The sequence below is a fragment of the Falco biarmicus genome, chromosome Z (genome assembly GCF_023638135.1).
Source record: "Falco biarmicus isolate bFalBia1 chromosome Z, bFalBia1.pri, whole genome shotgun sequence".
Classification (NCBI taxonomy): Eukaryota; Metazoa; Chordata; class Aves; order Falconiformes; family Falconidae; genus Falco; species Falco biarmicus.
In genome coordinates, this window is record NC_079311.1 from 73,496,008 (window position 1) to 73,514,732 (window position 18,725).

The window sequence follows — 18,725 nt, forward strand, 5'->3', positions numbered from 1 at the left end:
TTCTTCCTTTTCTCTTCTTGATTTGCAGCCTTGTCTTCTGACTACTTCTAAACTCACACCTCACATGCTTGGTAACTTCTCCCAGTACAACAGAATCGTAGAATGACAGAATCATTTAGGTTGGAAAAGACTTTTAAGATCAAGTCCATCCATTAACCCAGGACTGCCAAGTCCGCCACTAAACCATGTCCCAGAGCACCACATCTACACATTTTTTTAAACACCTCCATGTCACTCCAGTTTGCAAAACTACAAGTAAGCACCTGTGTAATCCCACTGAAGTTAACTTCCATCCTACAGCTATTTTTAACGAATGGCATCTTTGAGTCCTTCTAAGTAACAAGTGGCTGCAGGATAGAAAATACATCCTGCTGAAGAAAAGCTGTGATGTGCACAGGGGTTACCTACAACATTCGCATCCAAAGCAGAAAGACTTTGACCAGCTGTGATAAGGTGAGCACTTCTAGATGAAAAGCAGTAATTCAGCCTTGAAAAAAGCTCTCACAAGTTGAAGGAAAATTAAGACATAATAAAAATTGAGAGAAACATAAATACTTATCTGTCTGAAGGTTGTGGCCAGGAATTTTTTTGTAGTTGGAAACAAACAACTAAAGAAAAGCACTTACATTATGGTTATCTGGCTAATTAACATGGTGAATAAGAACAGTGACTTAACAGTGTTTTCTTGAATGCCAATCATTGTGTTTCTTGTAAATGAGTGTACAGAGCAGGACAGCAATGGACCTATAAATGTGAGACATTTTGGATCTGTGTGTGCAACCAACATGTTGTAATCAGTAGCACCCAAACAAACACAATGATCTTCTAAAGGAAGTAAGCAGTCCTGAAGGGCAAAGGCATTAATGTTTCATTTCATTTATTTAAATATTCATAGGCCTCTTAATCACCGAGATACCTAGAAAAGTCTGTATGAACAATGCATTTAGAAAGGTTTTCATAGCACTTCTTTCTATTCTCACTAAAACTTCAGAGGAAAAAAGTAATCAGAAGTACTCTAAGGAATCTCCTGTAAGAGAAAGAAATCCAACTCATCATTGTCAGTTCAAGAGCTCTCTCATTGACACTGCTTGACAACAAAACAGCAAAAAATAAATTATTGTTTGCCTTTTGGGGGGGTTTGGGGTTTTTTTTTGTTTTGTCATAGTCATCCTTTGATGAACAGAACATCATGCTTCTCCTGTCATTACTTAAAAGCCTAAGGTACTCAAAGGTACCTTCTTGCAGCGATGTATATTTTACCAGTAGAATATAGATATTTGTAATATGTTCTCTCCTTGTCTTCTTTCTGCATTTTGCTCAGATTCCCCCTGCCGCTTGCTCTCTATTTCTTCCCCACTAATATTACTACCATGTGTACAACCTTCTCACACAAGGTCTTTTTTTTTTTTTTTTTTTGGCCTTCCATACTAAGTACAAAAATGTAAAACCTGCAGTTCTGGGTATGTTACCAAAGGAAACAGTTTTACTTAAAACCTTGTTTTTGCCAAAATATTTTCAAAGTATCTGGAGAGGAGTCAAACCGCAGTGGCTCTCAGTTGTATTTCCTTTTACTATTTCCCCAGGTAGTCCCAGCACAGCACTAAGTAATTGGATAGTCTTTCAGGAAAAAAAAAAAAAAAAAAAAAAAAAGAGGCTGCACGAGACAGTTTGTAAGTTTAAGAATTATCCTTCTGGGGCCTGTGGGGATGAATATAGGGCACACAGTTGCCAAACTTGAAATCCTTGCTTGTGTTAGTTGTTCCTGAAGACCGAAATCAAATATGACAGTTTATACTAAATACATGGATTATGTTCAGCCTTTGTAATGCTGGTTCAAATCTGCTTAACTTTTCATAATCATGAATCAGAGATTGGAGTTGTCTGTGATTTTACTTGATTTTGGCATCTGATCCTGCCTCTGTTTCAGATCAGCCTTTTCATATAACACAGATATGTATTATGAGTATAGATATATATTACTCACAGAGCATTAATAGTGCAGTGGGAAAAAAAGTTTCTCATGCAGCTAGGTCTGCTGAATTAAGAATATAATTATATGCTATAACTGCTATCATCCCATTTTACATGCCATCTAACTAAATCTTGTTATATCCCAGATTTCAGCTTATATTAAAAACACAGCTCAAAGGCATCTTGGTATAAGCCAAACATATTCCTTGTGTACTGGGGGTCTTCCCACAGGCCAGCTGTAGTCCATTATTTTAAAATTTTACTTAATTTTTCTCAAGCTATTTGTGGTCTTGCTGACATCTCCAGAAGACTTATTCCACATCCCCCTTCAGGAGTGTTAAGGTCTTGAGAACACAGGCACTTCGCTTTGGCACTAAGGATTCTGTCTGCTTCTCTTGACGGTTGCTGAATTCTCTCCCACTAAAACTGGAAAAAAAATGTTTTAAAGCTGAAGTAGGTAAAGTCCTTTTGTCCTGTGCCTCCATTATCCTCATTATAAAGCTTGATGTGAATGAATCCTCATTATGTTTTCATTTCTTTGCAGGATCATAATTTCTGGAGGGAAAGGGGTATCACTGTTTGGTGAAGAGCGCATAAAAGATTGCTAAGGGAGCAGCAGAGTAAACATAATTCAAATATCACAGCTCACAAGATACAGAGTTTATGGTTAGCCCCAGAAGGATGTCTGTCGTATGCAGTGCGTGCAACTAGGGTTTTTTTGGACAGACTTTTCAGTGAGTCAACTGTTCCCTTACATCTTTGAGGAGCCAGTGTTAGCAGATGAACTCTGTCTAATGGGTTTGTAAAGACGAGAGGACAGTTCCCTGGAGTACACACTGCTGCTATTCAGTATAAGGGCCCTACTGCAATAATGTCTTACAGCCCTTAATATGCCTTCTTAAAGATGATTCATTTGACAATGTACACACATAAACAACATACATACAGCTGGAGCAATGTCCAAAACATAGAAGCTTTCACCTCAAACTGGGATTCTCTCATCACCCAGTGTTATAACTAACACCTCTGTCCAAAAAGTGTTAGGCAGCATTACGTACTCTGCAGTTCAAGTTCAAAGTCAATATATTTACACTTGATGGGACGGAAACTGATATGATTCTCTTCCCTTGCTGTGCTGGTTTGGCTGAGTTAATTTTCTTCATAGTAGCTAATATGGGACCATGTTTTGGATTTGTGCAGAAAACACTGATCAGAACACAGGGATGTTTCAGTCCAGCTGAGCAGGGCTTACACAGCATCAAGGTCTTTTCTGCCTCTCACCCCACCCCACCAGCGAGGGGCTGGGGGCACAAGGGGTTGGGAGGTGGCACAGCTGGGGCAGCTGACCCCCAACTGACCACTGGGGTATTCCAGACCATACAACGTCATGCTCAGCATGTAAAACTGAGGGAAGAAGAAAGAGGTGGAGGCGCATTTGGAGGCATGGCACTTATCTTCCCAAGTAACCATTACATGTGGTGGAGCCCTGCTTTCCTGGAGGTGGCTGAACATTTTCCTGCCGATGGGAAGTGACGAATTAATTCCTTGTTTTGCTTTGCTTGCGTGCACAGATTTTGCTTTACCTAATAAACTGGTTTTATCTCAACCCATAAGTTTTATTTTGCCCTTCTGATTGTCTCCCCCACCCCATCAGGGGGAGTGAGCAAGTGGCTGTCTGGGTCTTAGCTGCTGGCTGGGGTTAAAACACAACAATTGTCCTGAGTGGGAAAACCAAGAGGTACATTAGAGGCAAAATTTTTCTCAACTACAAGTACTGTATTGCCATGCTCTACTGATATCTTAATATATCATAGTATCTTTTTACTTCATTCAGGCCTGTAAAGTCAGATTTGTTTCCATCACTCAGAGCAGTCCGTACTCTGAAAATGCATTTCAGATCTACATATGCAATAAGAAGTAAAAATCCAGCATAATTTTTCAGTGTCAAATCCTTGTTTCTGGGATCACGTGGCAGGATATTTCACTTCAAATCATCTTTTCTTGCTACTAGGTTCACTGCATAGGTGAAGTAGCCCCTCTTGGAGAAGATATGGCATATGGCAAAGTGTCACAAGGACCTGCAAGTAGGATTGTTAAATCAGAAGAAGACTTTTCATTTGCTATTCCAGAAAGAATAAATAATCTGTTTATTCTGATACTGAAAATGAAGATGAAAAATTTTCTGCCCATTATTGGGCATTACTTGAAGGAGTTACAGAGACAGTATGGCTGAACTCTTTGATATAGTGGCAGATTACAAAACAAAGCTGCCAGCCACAAGTTAGTTTCAGAGGTTCAGACTGGAGGGTAGAACAACTTCTTCATTAGGAGGGCATTATAGTACTGCAACAGGTTACTCAAAGCAGAGGTGGATTTTCCATCCTCGGAGTTTTTCAACACTTCACTATACAACACATTGCTGATTTGATCTAGTATTGGCAAAAGTTCTGCTCCAAGTGAGATGGTGGACTGGATGACCTCCACAGTCTCGTCCAGCTAACATTTCTATGATTTCAGCATAAATGGCTGATGCACAAATGCTAAAAAAAAACAACAATAAGAAAAGACAGCAGAATAAAAATCAAGTCAATCCAGCTTTGCAGGAAAGATTGAGGGATGAAAAAATCTCTGTGAATACCTATGAATATTTATGTTCTTATACTGCTTCAACACCAGTGAACCCAAGCAACAGCTGACAAGGGGTATTCAAGGAATATCCCTAGAAAATGCGTATTTGAAAGCATCCTTCACCGAGTCTTCCCTCCAATGCCTTCCCACAGTCCTCTGAATTTTGTTGCCGAGACACCAATATAGGTAATCAAAGAGCGGATTGCTCTACCAGAGCACAGTAATTCACGTACATTGCCTTGTTAGCTTTGATGTGGCATCCACGTTGGAAGATAACTGTAGCTGGCAGCAGAAGCAGAAAAGGAATGTTCACTTTTATATAGATGTGACTGTGCTGCAGTCCCTTCTGAGATGTTTGGCAAACGCCTACAATGAACAGTCTCTTGGTTTGAACTGCGCTCTGTCTTTCTGTAGGGAAAGCAGGCTCATAATGCAGGCTTAATAACCCTCATAACAATTCAATTTCCTGTATTTCCCACTCACACAGGCACTTTCCTTCTTCCCAAGGATGAAAGGGTCTGTATTTCTTTAAAAGTACTTATTTTAAAATATTCCAGCTGCTGCCTTCCAATCGGCTGCTAAGTTTAAGGAGAAAGATTTCACTCAATATCACTCTGCAGTCAGACTTGAAAATGAAACAAAAGTATTTATTTTTGAAGATCATTGGCTTTCTTGAAGGCACCCTAACTTATAATTAGTCCCAAGTTGTTTCTTAATTTCTCCATATTTGTTCTTACTCTGTTTTATTATCATGAGGCCAGGAAATATGAGTCAGTAACCCTAAGATCATCCATTTCACTCACTTACAGGGGGTTGAAGCCCAAGGCTAACAAAAAGTGTCAAATATTTCAAATAAACTGAAAATACGTCTACCATTTACCACCCACAGCTGAGCTCATATTTGCAGCAGAATCGTAGATGGTCTAAAACATGTTTAAAGAATTAAGTATAATAGCCCCACAGAAAGGAATGTTTAGGCTCTCAACAGTTACTCATGAAAAGGAATATATTATGAGGTGTTCTTTTCAATGGAGCATTTACTGTCTCTTGGTAAATTTTATATATTCATTGATGCATAAATAAGGTGTTCACATTTGCCTTGGACTGCTGAAAAACTGACCAGTCCCCATGTTTTGTCAATTAAAAAATTTCACTGTTTCCTTTTAACTTTTCATTTTCCTGATGTTATCATCTTGTTTTCAGCTGAATTATAAATAGCCACTGTTACAGAAAGTCCACTCTTCCAGTGTTTCCTGTTAGACAGAAAGAAAGCACTATTCGCTGGACTTCTGTAGTGCTCATCTGTTCTCCAGAGACTTTCAGAACTTACTTAAGTTCAGAGGTTCAGATCATTTAGATAAGTTTATATGTATTTCCCTAGATCCACCTCAGCACAGCTAATGAGCCCCAGTCCTTCACAGTAGCACACTTACCTGGAAATGGTAACTAAAGAAATCTTCCACCACCAATAGCCAAAAAATCTTGAGCCAAAAGTTAGTGGTGACTGCTGGGCATTTGATTTATTCACTTACCGGTTACCCTATGGTTGAAGCACTTTAATTAAGTGGAATCAGACACCAAAGTCTTTCATTGCGGAGTATGACAAAACCACTGTGCTGTGAGTTACACACTTGATAACAGCATTCACAGAAGCCCGTATACAGAAGAAGAGCACATCTACACTACCAAACAGGTGCAATGATGAAGAACAAAGTCTTAACAGCCACTTTGTTTCTAGATTTAGGCAGTGTCTGCAACACCACACCTGATGCTTGCATGAGAATATGGGTAACAGTCTCAAACCCACCCTTGACTTAACTTTTCCATTTGATGTGGAAGCCTGGCGACTCTATTCTTTTAGAAGATGAGATGGTAGTGCCGTATTTTTTGTAACAGCCTGGTGGTGAGAGCATTTGTGCAGGAAGTGGGAGCCCTAGGCTCAGCAGTACACTATGCACCCTGAAAATGCCCATAAATAACTTATTGCTGTTGACTACATTCACTGGAATTGTTAACGTATTTAGAAGAAAATCAATATGCATTTCAGCAAATAGTGGCACCAGAAACGCTGCTTTTCATGGGAAATATGTAGTATATCCAGAGCACTGGTGAACCACAGGCTGCCATTCCTGAATGCATGTTTTGGCTTAAAGGTTTACTGTACAAAAGGTTTGTGGAACCAACTTCATCACTGGTACGTTTTCAGTTAAGGTGGCTGAAGTTGCCATCTGTAAGTATGCTGGAGCTATGCTCATAGCCTAGCTCTGCAAGTAGGTCACTCGTAAAACTTGCACATAGGATAACCTACTTTGGGAAATTCAGGTGTGCACAAACTGCTGAGTGTCATTTAGGAGATGCTAATCAAAAACACTTTGGGGTATGTGAAGCCACAATATTCTAGATGACTAAGTAACTTCACTAGTGCCTGTGGTCCTTCGGTTTAACTGGGGAACTAGGAGTTGTAGATTGCTTGTGCAGTTTAGGTACCTAAGACACACACTAGACTCCTACATGCTTTTTCCAACCTATCTTCTTAGGTGTCTGAAAGCAACCCCCTCCCACTCAAACTGATGGAATTTTTATTCCTTCACAACTTTTAAAAATGTTAACTCACCTCTCAAGTCTGATATGAAGACATACGAAACTTAGGTTACCACATACCTTTCTAAAACAGGGTTATACAAGCTCACCTGGGGCGGCTGCTCAGTAACAGGGCAGAGGAAACCACTCTGACTGTCTCTGTGCCTGTTCATGCAGTCTCACGCTCTGAGAAGAGTGATCTGTACCATTGGGTGGTTTTCAACTTTCTAATGGGTTCTTTAGCTTTTTCTGTTGATACAAACAAAATTATCTGAATTTAACAAAGTTCTTTAAGTAAAACTGTCTCATAGTCATTCTGCTGATCAGGCAGAGACACTGCACAGAGGTATTTGGTGCCTCTTTACCTCTTAAGCCCTGTATTTCGTGTGTTAGGGAATTCAGCCAACTCAAAGCACAAGTCCTTTCTGGGAGGTTTGTAGCGTACCCACTACACCTTTATAAATATCTTTGCTATGGCATAAACTGATTTGTATCATGTTCTTGTGGTGCTCAGCAAGCCTGGGAACTGAGCCAAGCCTCTTATTACACATTTGACTACAGAAATGAGTACACTTGGGAAGACAAAAATGTTATTAAGCTGAATTATGTTATGCCCTCATTTTTCTGCTTCAGAGCAGAATGATACAGAATGAATTAAGGCAGTTTGGGGGCCTTTATGTTAAGGCAATGAGTTAAACATGAATATGGTACAGTCTGGGAGGTCATTTCTACTAAATTTCAGAGAAATTCATTAAACTTAAAGTAGTCATAGTTTCCTCTTAGTCTATCTGTCCAAAAAAACTCTATTAGTCTGATTGCCTCTTGATCTTTTAACACAGCTTTATACGTTTATGCTTAGTTTGGCTCAGAATCACATATAAGGCTTATGCAAAAAGATGGCTTCTCTAAATATTACCCCTTCAAATGCAACCTGATCTAAAGGTCAAGCACGTTCTTTCTTGTGAGTCATCAAGAATAATAATGTTTCTGCAAGCCAAATTCTGGCCTTAAATTCATGGCCTCACATTCACCTGTGCAAATAACTAAATTCAGAATCTGATCTCCAAACAGATGTCTTAGGAAACTACATTGTCTTCCGCAGAGCTCTGCAAAGGCTCTGTAAGGTCAAGGCCCCTCAACCTATGTCCTGCTAATTAATGTCTCTTATTTTTCCTCAAAAAGAGATAAAAAAGTATACTTCTTTTTCTAAAGCATCCAGAGAATTGCCTGTCATATAATTTTTTCCAAGTCTCTCCACACTCTAGCTGCAGACCAGAATTGGGCGTTTGTTGTAATACAAATTGGAACTGCTGCATTGCCCGACTTTCTGAGTATTTCAATATGATGTTTTAATTCTGATCCATTTCTAAATATCTGGAAAATGAAAAATCTCAACCACAGTAGTCCTAAATAAGAAATTTTTGTTGTTAAACTTTTATCTTCAAAACTTAGAAATAAATATATTTAAGTTTCTTGTTTTATGGGTTTAAAACTTGTGATTTATGTTATTAAAGGAAAACATATAAAATGAAAAACATTTCAAACAATTAGAAAAATTATTAAATTAGCTGGTAAAAGTGTCAGCACAAAGAATGAATAGCACTAGCAACAATTCTACTGGGAATGTGGAGTAAGTTGAGGCAGGTTATGTTGGCACATGGGAAAATAAAGCAAATTATTTGGAAGAAGAAATATCGTTTTGAACAATGAGAACATAATTTATGATGAGTAACCAATGTAGAGAGAAAAATAAAGAAAAGCATTCAGTCATGAGTCTGGAGGAAACATGACACCCCCACCCCCAACCCCCATAAGCTTTTCTAACTTCTCTAAAAACAAGATTAGTTTGATAAAACTATTTACATTTCCCTCTAAATCCTTCCTTGTATTTAAAAAAATAATAATACTGGTAGTAAATACTTGCACACAAATGAGGATTTTAAGATATTTCATGAACACAGCAAAACCCTGTACTTGCCTGATGTTTTGTGGGAGTTTCTTCCAATCAGAATATCACAGAATATTTGTTCCCAATCTCATGAGCTTCCTTCTCAGTTTTGGTCTGTATTGCTTTAAAAGAAGCAGTTGCTGCAATGGTTGAGACCCCAAAATTCAAGATGTAAGGCTTGGTCTATTAAGTTGTGCTGAAATTAGAATCAAAAGCTTGAACTGGTATCACAAGTGAACTAGGAACCAGCTGTCAGCTTGAGCACTGTACAAATAGGGGATTCACACAGCAGCCAAAGTCACAGGTCATAAGCCATATTAGATATTAACCTGGGAGTCAACATCACAGTTCGGTGCAGTAAAACCATCCTCCAGAACGAGTGCAATAAACACATGGGCTGCTGTGTCCAGGCCTGCACTCTGAAAAAAGTTTCCTAGCAAGTCAGAAAATAAAAGAAAGGCATTCAGACTTGTCAGGAAGAGTAGAGTATTGCAAAGTTTTTGCACTGTTGTGGGTTGGATGCCTACAAGGACGTGTGGAAACAGCATCATGGACAATTCTTTGATGTGTTTTTCCTTCCAAACTGCTTTCATCTTGCTTGTTTCAGCTTGAGTCAGTTGGCTGTCATCTGAAAGGTTATTTCCTGACCTATGCCAATGCATGAGACATAATGACAGCTGCATGAGCAGCAAACAAGATAAATAGTTGGGTGTTATCATTCTGTCATTGGTAGCTGAGACCGTGGTGTTTCTCTCTCCCCTCCTCCCAGAAGTTTCATGTAGATTTGGAAAAATTAAAAAACAGCCCAAGGTTAGCACTGATCTCTGCAAGATGTTCAGAGGGAAAGATCAGTTGCACATTACTACTGGGAAGAAGTCTAGTAGACCATGCCTATCTATTCCTGCTACAGGACAAAGATGCTGGTGGTAGTGCTAGTGTGCTTTGCTGTGTCAAGGCTACAGGAAAATCCAGTAGTTTGATCAGGAGTATTTTGTGTGTGCCTATGGCCTGGAGGAAGTTTTCAAGTAGCCTCAGCACTCTGTCCTAGTTTAAACTCTGCTTATGAGCCTTCTCAAGGGTCAGCTAATGTCACCTGTTGTTCAATGTTGATGGTTACTTTTTTCTTGGGTTTTTTTTACCCAAAAGGAAAGGCTGGAATCAGGACAGTAGCTGAAGAATACTCTGCCTACCTGTAAGCCAGAAGATAAAACCTTAGCCTGTAAACTCGCCAATTCAGTTGTCAGTGCCATTCTTATGCCTGAATCTTAAGAAAGTGGGTGCAGCTGCCATTACTCCACCTTGAGCAAAACAAACAGTAGTTTCCACCCACTGGAATGACTTCAATGTCCAGGTAGTTTTCTGCAACAACTTTTCAAGAAAAATTAAAGTTATTATTCACAATCCTGAAAGTACAACCCAAAACCTGAAGCATTATTAAACACTTCCAAAACTGTAAGCAACTTAACTTAATATCCATCAAGGAAGGGCAAGACCTTTCTGTTTCACTGCTTTGCTTGTTTTTCATGGCCACCTCCTTTTTTTGCTAGCTGTATGTTCAAAACAAAGGCACAGCCTTTAGATGTATCTTATTGAACATGCAGGTGACTCATCAGCTGTTCTGTTTATCACCAAGACAACATAACCATGTGATTACATCTCTCAAAGTAAATCCTCCTGTAGGCTGTGGACCCAGATCAACAACATTAACTACAAATACCCAGACTTTGGATTTCCTTAGCCAATCTTTGTGTCTTTCTAACTAAGGAAATCTTTCAAAGACACTCCCAATGGCTCTTGGCAGAGTGAGCTGCCAAAAAACAGGGGAATAACATACCTAGGTCTTCATTTCATGTGTGTTATGCAGAGAGAGACTCATACTGTCTCTGGATATATAATATACATACCATAGATATGTATACACCCCCCAGAATTTGATCTCGAGGGTCTACTGCTGATAGTTAGCTTCTGAAATACAAAATAGCAGCTTTTAGAAGAACAGTCAAGGAACAAGTACCCCAAGCATCCACTGGGAAGCTGCTAAGCACTTTGTGGAGTGGCAGTCAAACAGTTCTGGCCTCCAATGTGCAAAGCCTATGTGGTTAAGGAAGATACAAAAAAAGGACATTTTAGGATGGCATGCTACCACAGAAATCTTAAGAAAGAGGATCTGGCCCAAATTAATTTCAACCTGATCTTTTTTAAGGCAATGTCCTCTGTAATGATTGGATGGCAATTTCTATACCAGTCTGAGTTTTCTAGGTTGACATTGCTTTTAATTATTTTATCGTCCCCTCTCCCATAATCCAAAATGCCATGCAATGTTCAGCTAAAGCTGTGTCTGCACAGTCTGGGTGAGTTTTGCGTTTCTGAACAAGTGAGTATTATCGGATTCCGTTCATTCCAGCTGGGGGACAGCAGGCTGTGGGAATGGTTACAGGCAGAGAGGTCCCTCCATCCCCCATCCCCCCTTCATTCACTCTCTCTCTCTCCACCCCCTCGCCGCACCCCCATTTTTTAGGATAAATATTTAAAGATCAGAATGAGGCAAAACCCCATAGGGCTGGAAACACAGACAAGGTCACACCAGACAAGTCTGCAAAATAGCTTTTTTGATTTGTTTTTCTTTACAACATCCAAGGTTTAAAGATTTCCAGCTTTTAAATTGTCTTTGCAAAGAAGAGAAACCATATTATGGACTTTTTGGTGAAGGTAACATACTGGATAATAATTTTAGTTCCAGGAATTTATGCTGTGTAATTACTAGAATATGTCTTGGTGAATAATGTTTGTAATGATAGTAATAAAGTCAAAGAAACACACTGAGAATAAAGCAGTCAAACCCCAGTTTTCACTTTATGATCAGATGTTCAAATGTTCACATAAATGAGTTGTCACTGCAGTTTTGCCACCTTTTATTGGTTTTGTGCTTTAGCCATATAGGCTTACAGTCAGATGAAAACAATTTCCCTACTTTAATTCTTTGTAAAGTACAACAATGACAACAGTAGCTGGAGGTTTTAGGCTTTCCCATGCAACATGGTACAATTGGTGAACACCTTCTAATTCAGACTAGTATTGGTCAAGTCTTCATCAGTATGACCAGGTGTTCTAGAAGATGTTTTAATAAAATTCCGGCATCTGATATCTTTTAATCATTCACACGATACAAAAGTTACACCCTAGTTCTGTCAACATTAAATTATCATTAGTAAGACTTTGCTCCTGTTGTCTGAACAAATTTTTTGTACAATAGCAGGTTTCCTGCTACCAATGCACTTAGTTTAGGTTTAGCATGGGAATGTTGAATACAACGGTGAAAGCCTATCAAGAAAAACATTTCTAATGTGATTTTCATTTGTGGAAGAAAAGAAGAATGAATGAATGGGCTTGCTGAGAAAATGTCACAGGTCATGTTTAGATTTCTGCTGTACTAATGGAGATTTCATGCAGAGAACGCAGCCGGTTGCCTATAATTTCCACTTTGATCTATCAGAAATTCCTAGATTCTCACTTTTTAAACTAATTCCTAGTCTCATACCAGATAGAGAGAACTTTGACAGAGTTTCTGCACCATTTTTTCATATGCAGCTTTGATTTCAGCCTTTGTCATAGCTATCTGTTTCAAGGTCCTCTTTGCCACTGATGTGTCTACCATTTTTTCCTACTGCAGTAAAAGCTTGTTCAGTCTCACAGTATTTTCCATGGACTGTAAACTCAGAAATTGGACTGTATTCAACTCTTCTATATGTGGTGGAGGAATTCAGTATATTGATTCTTCGGGTGTAAACTTGTTATATTTCCCAGCACCTTCCAGTGAGGACAGAATTAGAAAATACCCTTCCAAATGATTAAAGGGTAAGTGTTAGACTGCAAGCTGTTAGAAAAAATATGTTTACGCCTGTACTAGGGCACTGAATGGGCTCCAGACTGTTCTGCAGCACTGAGTCTAATTGGCACACACCACGTTGTGTCGACACCAATAAAATCTCCTACCCTGAGAGGGGTGCCTGCCAGCACACATCCTATTTGGGAATTGTTGTTCCCAGACTGTGTGAAGTTATAGTGGAATGGTTGCTCCCAGACTGTGTGAAGAAACAGTTTGGGTAAGGGCTCTTCAAGGCCACCATGCAGCAGAGAATCCTGTTTTGTAGTTATGTAGGAATAAGTTTTCTGTATAGTGCAGTAGCAAGAGGTCTGATGGTGAGGGAAGACTTGTAACAGCCAAAATGTGCTGGATACCATCCTGATAGTGTACCAGCAAAATTAACTGGTGTGCCCTAGCTCTATCTGATTTACTGTTATGGATGTAGCCACTGAATTTTCTTGGCTGACCATTGAAAATTTCCCCTCCAAAGTCATGTCCAGGCCTTCCTGGCTCCTACCGCTCCTATTAGGTAATGGTGTGGCAGCAGCAGCTGTGCCTGCATTTGACTTTTCCCACTTTTTGAGGAGCAACTTCTTCACCAGGAGTGACCAGGGGGACCTTCGGCAAAACCCTTTTAGAAATCCAACCTATGGAGAGGACAAAGAGTGTAAATGCATCTGACATTTAAGGACTTGCTTCTTTTGGAAGTCAACAAAGAGTATAAAAATTCTGTACTTCCAGGTAAAAGCAGAAGAAAGAAATTGTTTCCTCACTATTTGCGGTTACTAGTCAATAGCGTTTTGCTTATGTCTCCTCAAGGATAACAAATGACGATGTTGTCTTTTGAATGAAGATATGTTCTTTTGGTCACGAGAGAAGAGAATTGTTTTTTCAGGCTACTTAATAGCAGAAAAATTAGGAAAATAGTCCCGTAGACCTCTTCCTGATTTCAGGACACTTGTCTCTTTCCTTGTCTGAATAGTTGAGTAGTTACCCCAACACTCATGGAGTGCATTTCAAACACTGTGATGCAGTAGGCTTCAAACTTGCTGGCATTTCAGTTGTTGGATGAATTCTACATTATTTGAATAACACATTATTTGCTTGCTGTAATATATTATCCAGCATTATCCAAGAGAGTTATCTGAGTAATATGTTCCATTATTTGCTGTATTTACTATGGTGTTTGGTTGTTGTATTGACATTCTTTGGCTTTGTCACAGAAAGAGTTTTGTTCTGTCCTACACTTTAAAGCTTATCTGCAAATGAAAGAATTAAGCTGTGACCTTTCTGTTTGATGTATGAGAGAATCTTAGCTGTTTGCAGATTTCTCTTTACATCTTTTTTACTTCAGGTTTTTTTCTGAAAGAAAGTGATAGGTTGGTATGAGCAAGAGAATTCATAAGAGCTGACAAAAAGACTGATCCTCCAGGTTTTGAAATCTCTTTTTTTATTTGTTGTTAAACAAGGATTCAAAAATAAATGTTTAATGACAGTTAAAAGACAAAGACTGACCTTTTCTCCTACAAGGGGAGCCAAGAAGGTTCCCATTCCCTTTGTCTGATCTCCTAAGCTGGCTGCTGGCAAGGCTAAAGAAAACAAGAGTTGACATTTTATGCATTTCTGAAGGGCACTAACCTAATTTTCATTTCCTTATATCTCACCTTCAAATCTTAGATCTCATTCGTATAAAACAAATGAAAAGAAAGGTAAAGAGAAAATATATATGGGTTTCTGGTTTGTGTATGCAGTGTTCCCTTCTCTCATTATCATCAGAATCCTTGCTACCATACTTAGGGATTCCTTACGGAACTTTTATCCTTGCAGAAGGATAAACCATGATTCTGTGCTACATGGTGGGGAGGAAGAGGAATATGTCTCTTTATGGAAATATTTTGCAACACAGAAGGAAAGTTCATGTCTTCTTTGCTTAGAAATCTTAACTTTCAATTGCCTGCTTGTTACTCCCACTGAAAGTAATTATTATGATGAACATTACATAATCTGAAAAACAAGTAAGCATTGTCTGATTACAGGTTTCTTTCCAGAAGCAGAATGGAAAGTTTTCTGGGGGAGTTTTTAGACATTCTACATTTTAGAAGGGAAATAATTGCCAGGTTTATATCCCAGAATTACTAAGGATAATTACTTCTTTTGCATCCATAACCCAACTGAATTACCTTTTTCACAAAATCAGAATTAACAAAATAAACCATCAATACTTTTCCTCTCTTCAGATGAATTTCAGTTCTCTACAGAAAAAACACACAGTGTCTATGCACCATTTCAATCCCATTTGCTCAGCCTGTGGAGATTCTCACCCATCAGAGTTCAGACTTCTTTTTCATTACTTAACAATGGAAGTCAGTTATTCAGTAGAAAAGTTTTCTATCAGCAGGAGTTTCTTCTTCTTCATGAACTTTGGAATCCTTAAAGGAAAGAAGAAGAAAATGAAGAAGAAGAAGAAGAAGAAGAAGAAGAAGAAGAAGAAGAAGAAGAAGAAGAAGAAGAAGAAGAAGAAGAAGAAGAAGAAGAAGAAGAAGAAAAAGAAGAGTTTGGCATCTAATCCAATTTTCTAGAATGGAGTTATGATAGAAATAAAACTATTAAAACTTTTAAAACTTCAGCATATATTTATTTCATTGCATTCTTAAGAAGTCCAGGCATTTCCATAGAGCTTTTTAACAAGCCACATACAAAAAACAACAGCAGCAAGCTAAAATAAAGTATATCAGTAAAAAAATAAATCACTTTGGGGTAATTTTAGCTATTAGTATTTTCCCAAAAAGAGGAATTTTTGTTCGTTTGCTTCAGTGTATACTTGAAGTGTCCACAGATATATCTAAGCCATTTTTTTGTGCAATGTGCAGCTAAATTCACCTATATGTCATCCACATTCACAGAACAATCATTCATTTAAATACTGTTTAGAAAATAAATCCAGAAAATTACCCTCATTCAGCAGAGCCCTAAGTACTTTAAAATTTTATTAGGTCCTTTATCCTTGTTGCCTAGATAGGTGCCTTTTTACAGCTAAAATAATTACTTAGTTACATACGATTGCAGATGCTGGTCTGTAAATTTTTCAATATGTTTAATGATAATGACCCCACCATACTGGTATAAGCAAATGAGTGTTTCGCTCCTATGTATTTTTAGGACAGCAGCACAGATCCTGGGCTGAGTACAAAAGGAGTCTAGCTCAGATTTATTCATGGAATCCCATTGGATTCAGAAGATTGCACAGGGATATTTGTTACTTCCTTCTTTTAAGTTCTGTGCAATTCCTTTCAAAATGAGACTGCCTTGTATTTCAATGACAACTGAGTCAGGAGAACTAACATGGGCCTTAGCTGACTTGTAGTTGCACTTCTTTGAAATTAGAGTAATGAACATCTGACAACAAATGCCTCTGAAACATGTCTTCTCTCTCTTTAAAAGAGGAACCAACATTAAATAATCAGCTCTTCAGCAAGCTAAACTGATGATGCATTTCTCAATTACGGATTTCTTTCTTTTTCTGAATGTTGCACAACATGTATTTAACCTAAACTGTATTGCAGTGTCTTGTTTACTAAGGTTATTCATGCAATGAAACACGTGCCTGCAATGAAACAGCTGTTTGCACACAGGCATTTCCACAGAGCTGGAGTTTGGCACAGAGTAAAAAGTGCCAGAGGCTTTCATATACTAGTTAGATCTGTGAAAAACCTGTTTCACTGAAATGAACTATTTGCTGGAGGTTGCATATGAAGCTCCCATTGGCTTTATTAGGAGCAATCTGCCCACTGACAGCTAGTCATGATATGATCACCACTGGTAAATCCAGCTCATATACTTCTGCTGACATTGTCTTTCAGGCTGTATGATGACATGAAGAGTTAGTGTTAATATGGCACTGTGCAAAATGCCAGGGTGAAAAGGGTTACTGTCTTTTGGTTGTAAAAAGACTAACCATTTGCAAAAGAAAAAAAAGAATTGGTTTTATTTTTAAAAGACCAATGTCTTAATTTTTTTAAATTAAAATGGATGTTTAAGGAGTCTAGCATCAGCAGCAACAAAAGACTCTGAGATCAATCCCAAATGTCACTGTAAAAAAATATATAAAACACTTCTATAGAGATGTGAAATATGAAATTAACTTGTATTTGAATATTGTTTCAAGGATCCAAATAGTAAACTCTAAAGGCTAATGTTTTACAGTAGAGACATCAACGATGTTAACAATGGCAGCTTTGCGTCAAAGTTCTAATGAAAGTCTTAAATACTTGTAAAATGTTAGGAACTAGTAACATTTGTTCACTACTGGAAAAAATAATTTCATTTCCATGTTTTCTCCTCAGATCATTTATGTTGAGCTATACTTGAAGTGCTGACCACAGTAAGAACCCCAGACATATAAAAGAGCTTGAGCAGTTACAGCACCTGCCAAAGATAACTGTTAGTTTAAGAAGTAGTATGGTGAAAGCACATCACACCACTTGCTTGGGTCAGACAAATGCATGCAATTTAAAGAGAGAGAAACCAACCATAACAACTAAAATTTTGAGGAGCTGGCATGGGCCTCCTATCTTTTTTCTCTCCAACTGAAAACACAAATACATGTAATATTTCTCTCTCCACCCTCAGTCCTGCTAATTGGGACTGAAGCAAAATCAAACTGATGTTTTCCTGCAAGTAACAGACCGGTGTATAGAGTCAGGGGTACCTGAAGAGTTGCTTTACACACTGGCAATTCTGCTTCAGTTTCAGTTACAATTGCTCTGAGGATACAAAGTGGCTATTCCCCTGGTACAGAAGTAAAAGGGTATTACACTCAAACATCAAAGTAAGCATGAGATCTATCTGTATCCCAAGAGTTCTCTTCTTAGTCATTCAGGGAATGTTATCACTGTCTTCAGTGAAGCTGTTACGTGAGGAAGGGTTACAAATCAAGAAAGGACCTCTGTTGCAAAATGTATTCTCTTCCTGTGTCTGAGGATAATCTGAATTACTCTGATGTGCTTATCACAGGTAAATTAGTTGGTTCAAGTCCATATATTCTTTTCTCTCAGTGTAAAACTCCTTTAATGTCTGGTTCAGCTCATTGAAAACAACTGAATTGGCTCGTTTTGAAGATACATTATGTAAGGTATTTTCTAGAGACCACTCTTTTGTTGAGATAAACCTCTTAACACAGTTTCTCCTCCATCATTTTGCCATGGCATGCATTTTTGTATTCAGTGTCTCTCACTCTCAGACAGTAGAAATCATACCGCCAGTAAACTGAGACCATCTGGCCAATCCACTAATCATAAAAACAGGGAAATACAGAATCTCCCACAGCTTGTAATCCCAGTGCTTGGACTGACAAAGGCAGTACAGAGATAATTGCAGGGTTTGTGAAAAAGGAAAAGTTAAGGGCAAAACCAAGAGCATAATTTGGAAATCTGTAGAAGGTATGTGATAGGAAGGCAGAGTTTTCTCACATGAGAGAATACATTTCTCTGTGAAAAAGACAGGACCCCCTTGCAGCAATAGATGCAGGACTGTCAGCGGAACAAGCCGTAGGAAACCCGAAACATCCTCATATCTTAGCTACTGTCTCTTCATTTTGAGAAGTGGTAAGGCATACTTTACACATGATCTAGTTCTCCTATACTGGATCCAAATGTGCCATCATTTCCCTTTAATGTGGATTTATAGGACTTCTTACTTCACTCCAAGTTTTATGTGCTGGAAGCTTTCTGTGGT

The 18,725-nt window shown here is 38.5% G+C and overlaps 1 protein-coding gene across 18 annotated transcripts in view; it reads right to left on the reverse strand.

The window, feature by feature from the left end:
• LOC130142592 (uncharacterized) overlaps positions 1-8,544 on the reverse strand; it is a 74,274-nt gene extending 65,730 nt beyond the window's left edge. For 4 of the 18 annotated variants that reach the window (XR_008819464.1, XR_008819462.1, XR_008819458.1 and 1 more), the window contains exon 1: positions 7,261-8,543. The gene's annotated coding sequence lies outside the window, so the exon portion shown is untranslated. Of the gene's footprint in view, positions 1-7,260 lie in introns of all 18 variants that reach the window. The other 14 variants (XR_008819460.1, XR_008819456.1, XR_008819457.1 and 11 more) reach the window with 11 other exon arrangements.
• Positions 8,545-18,725: the final 10,181 nt, after the last annotated feature.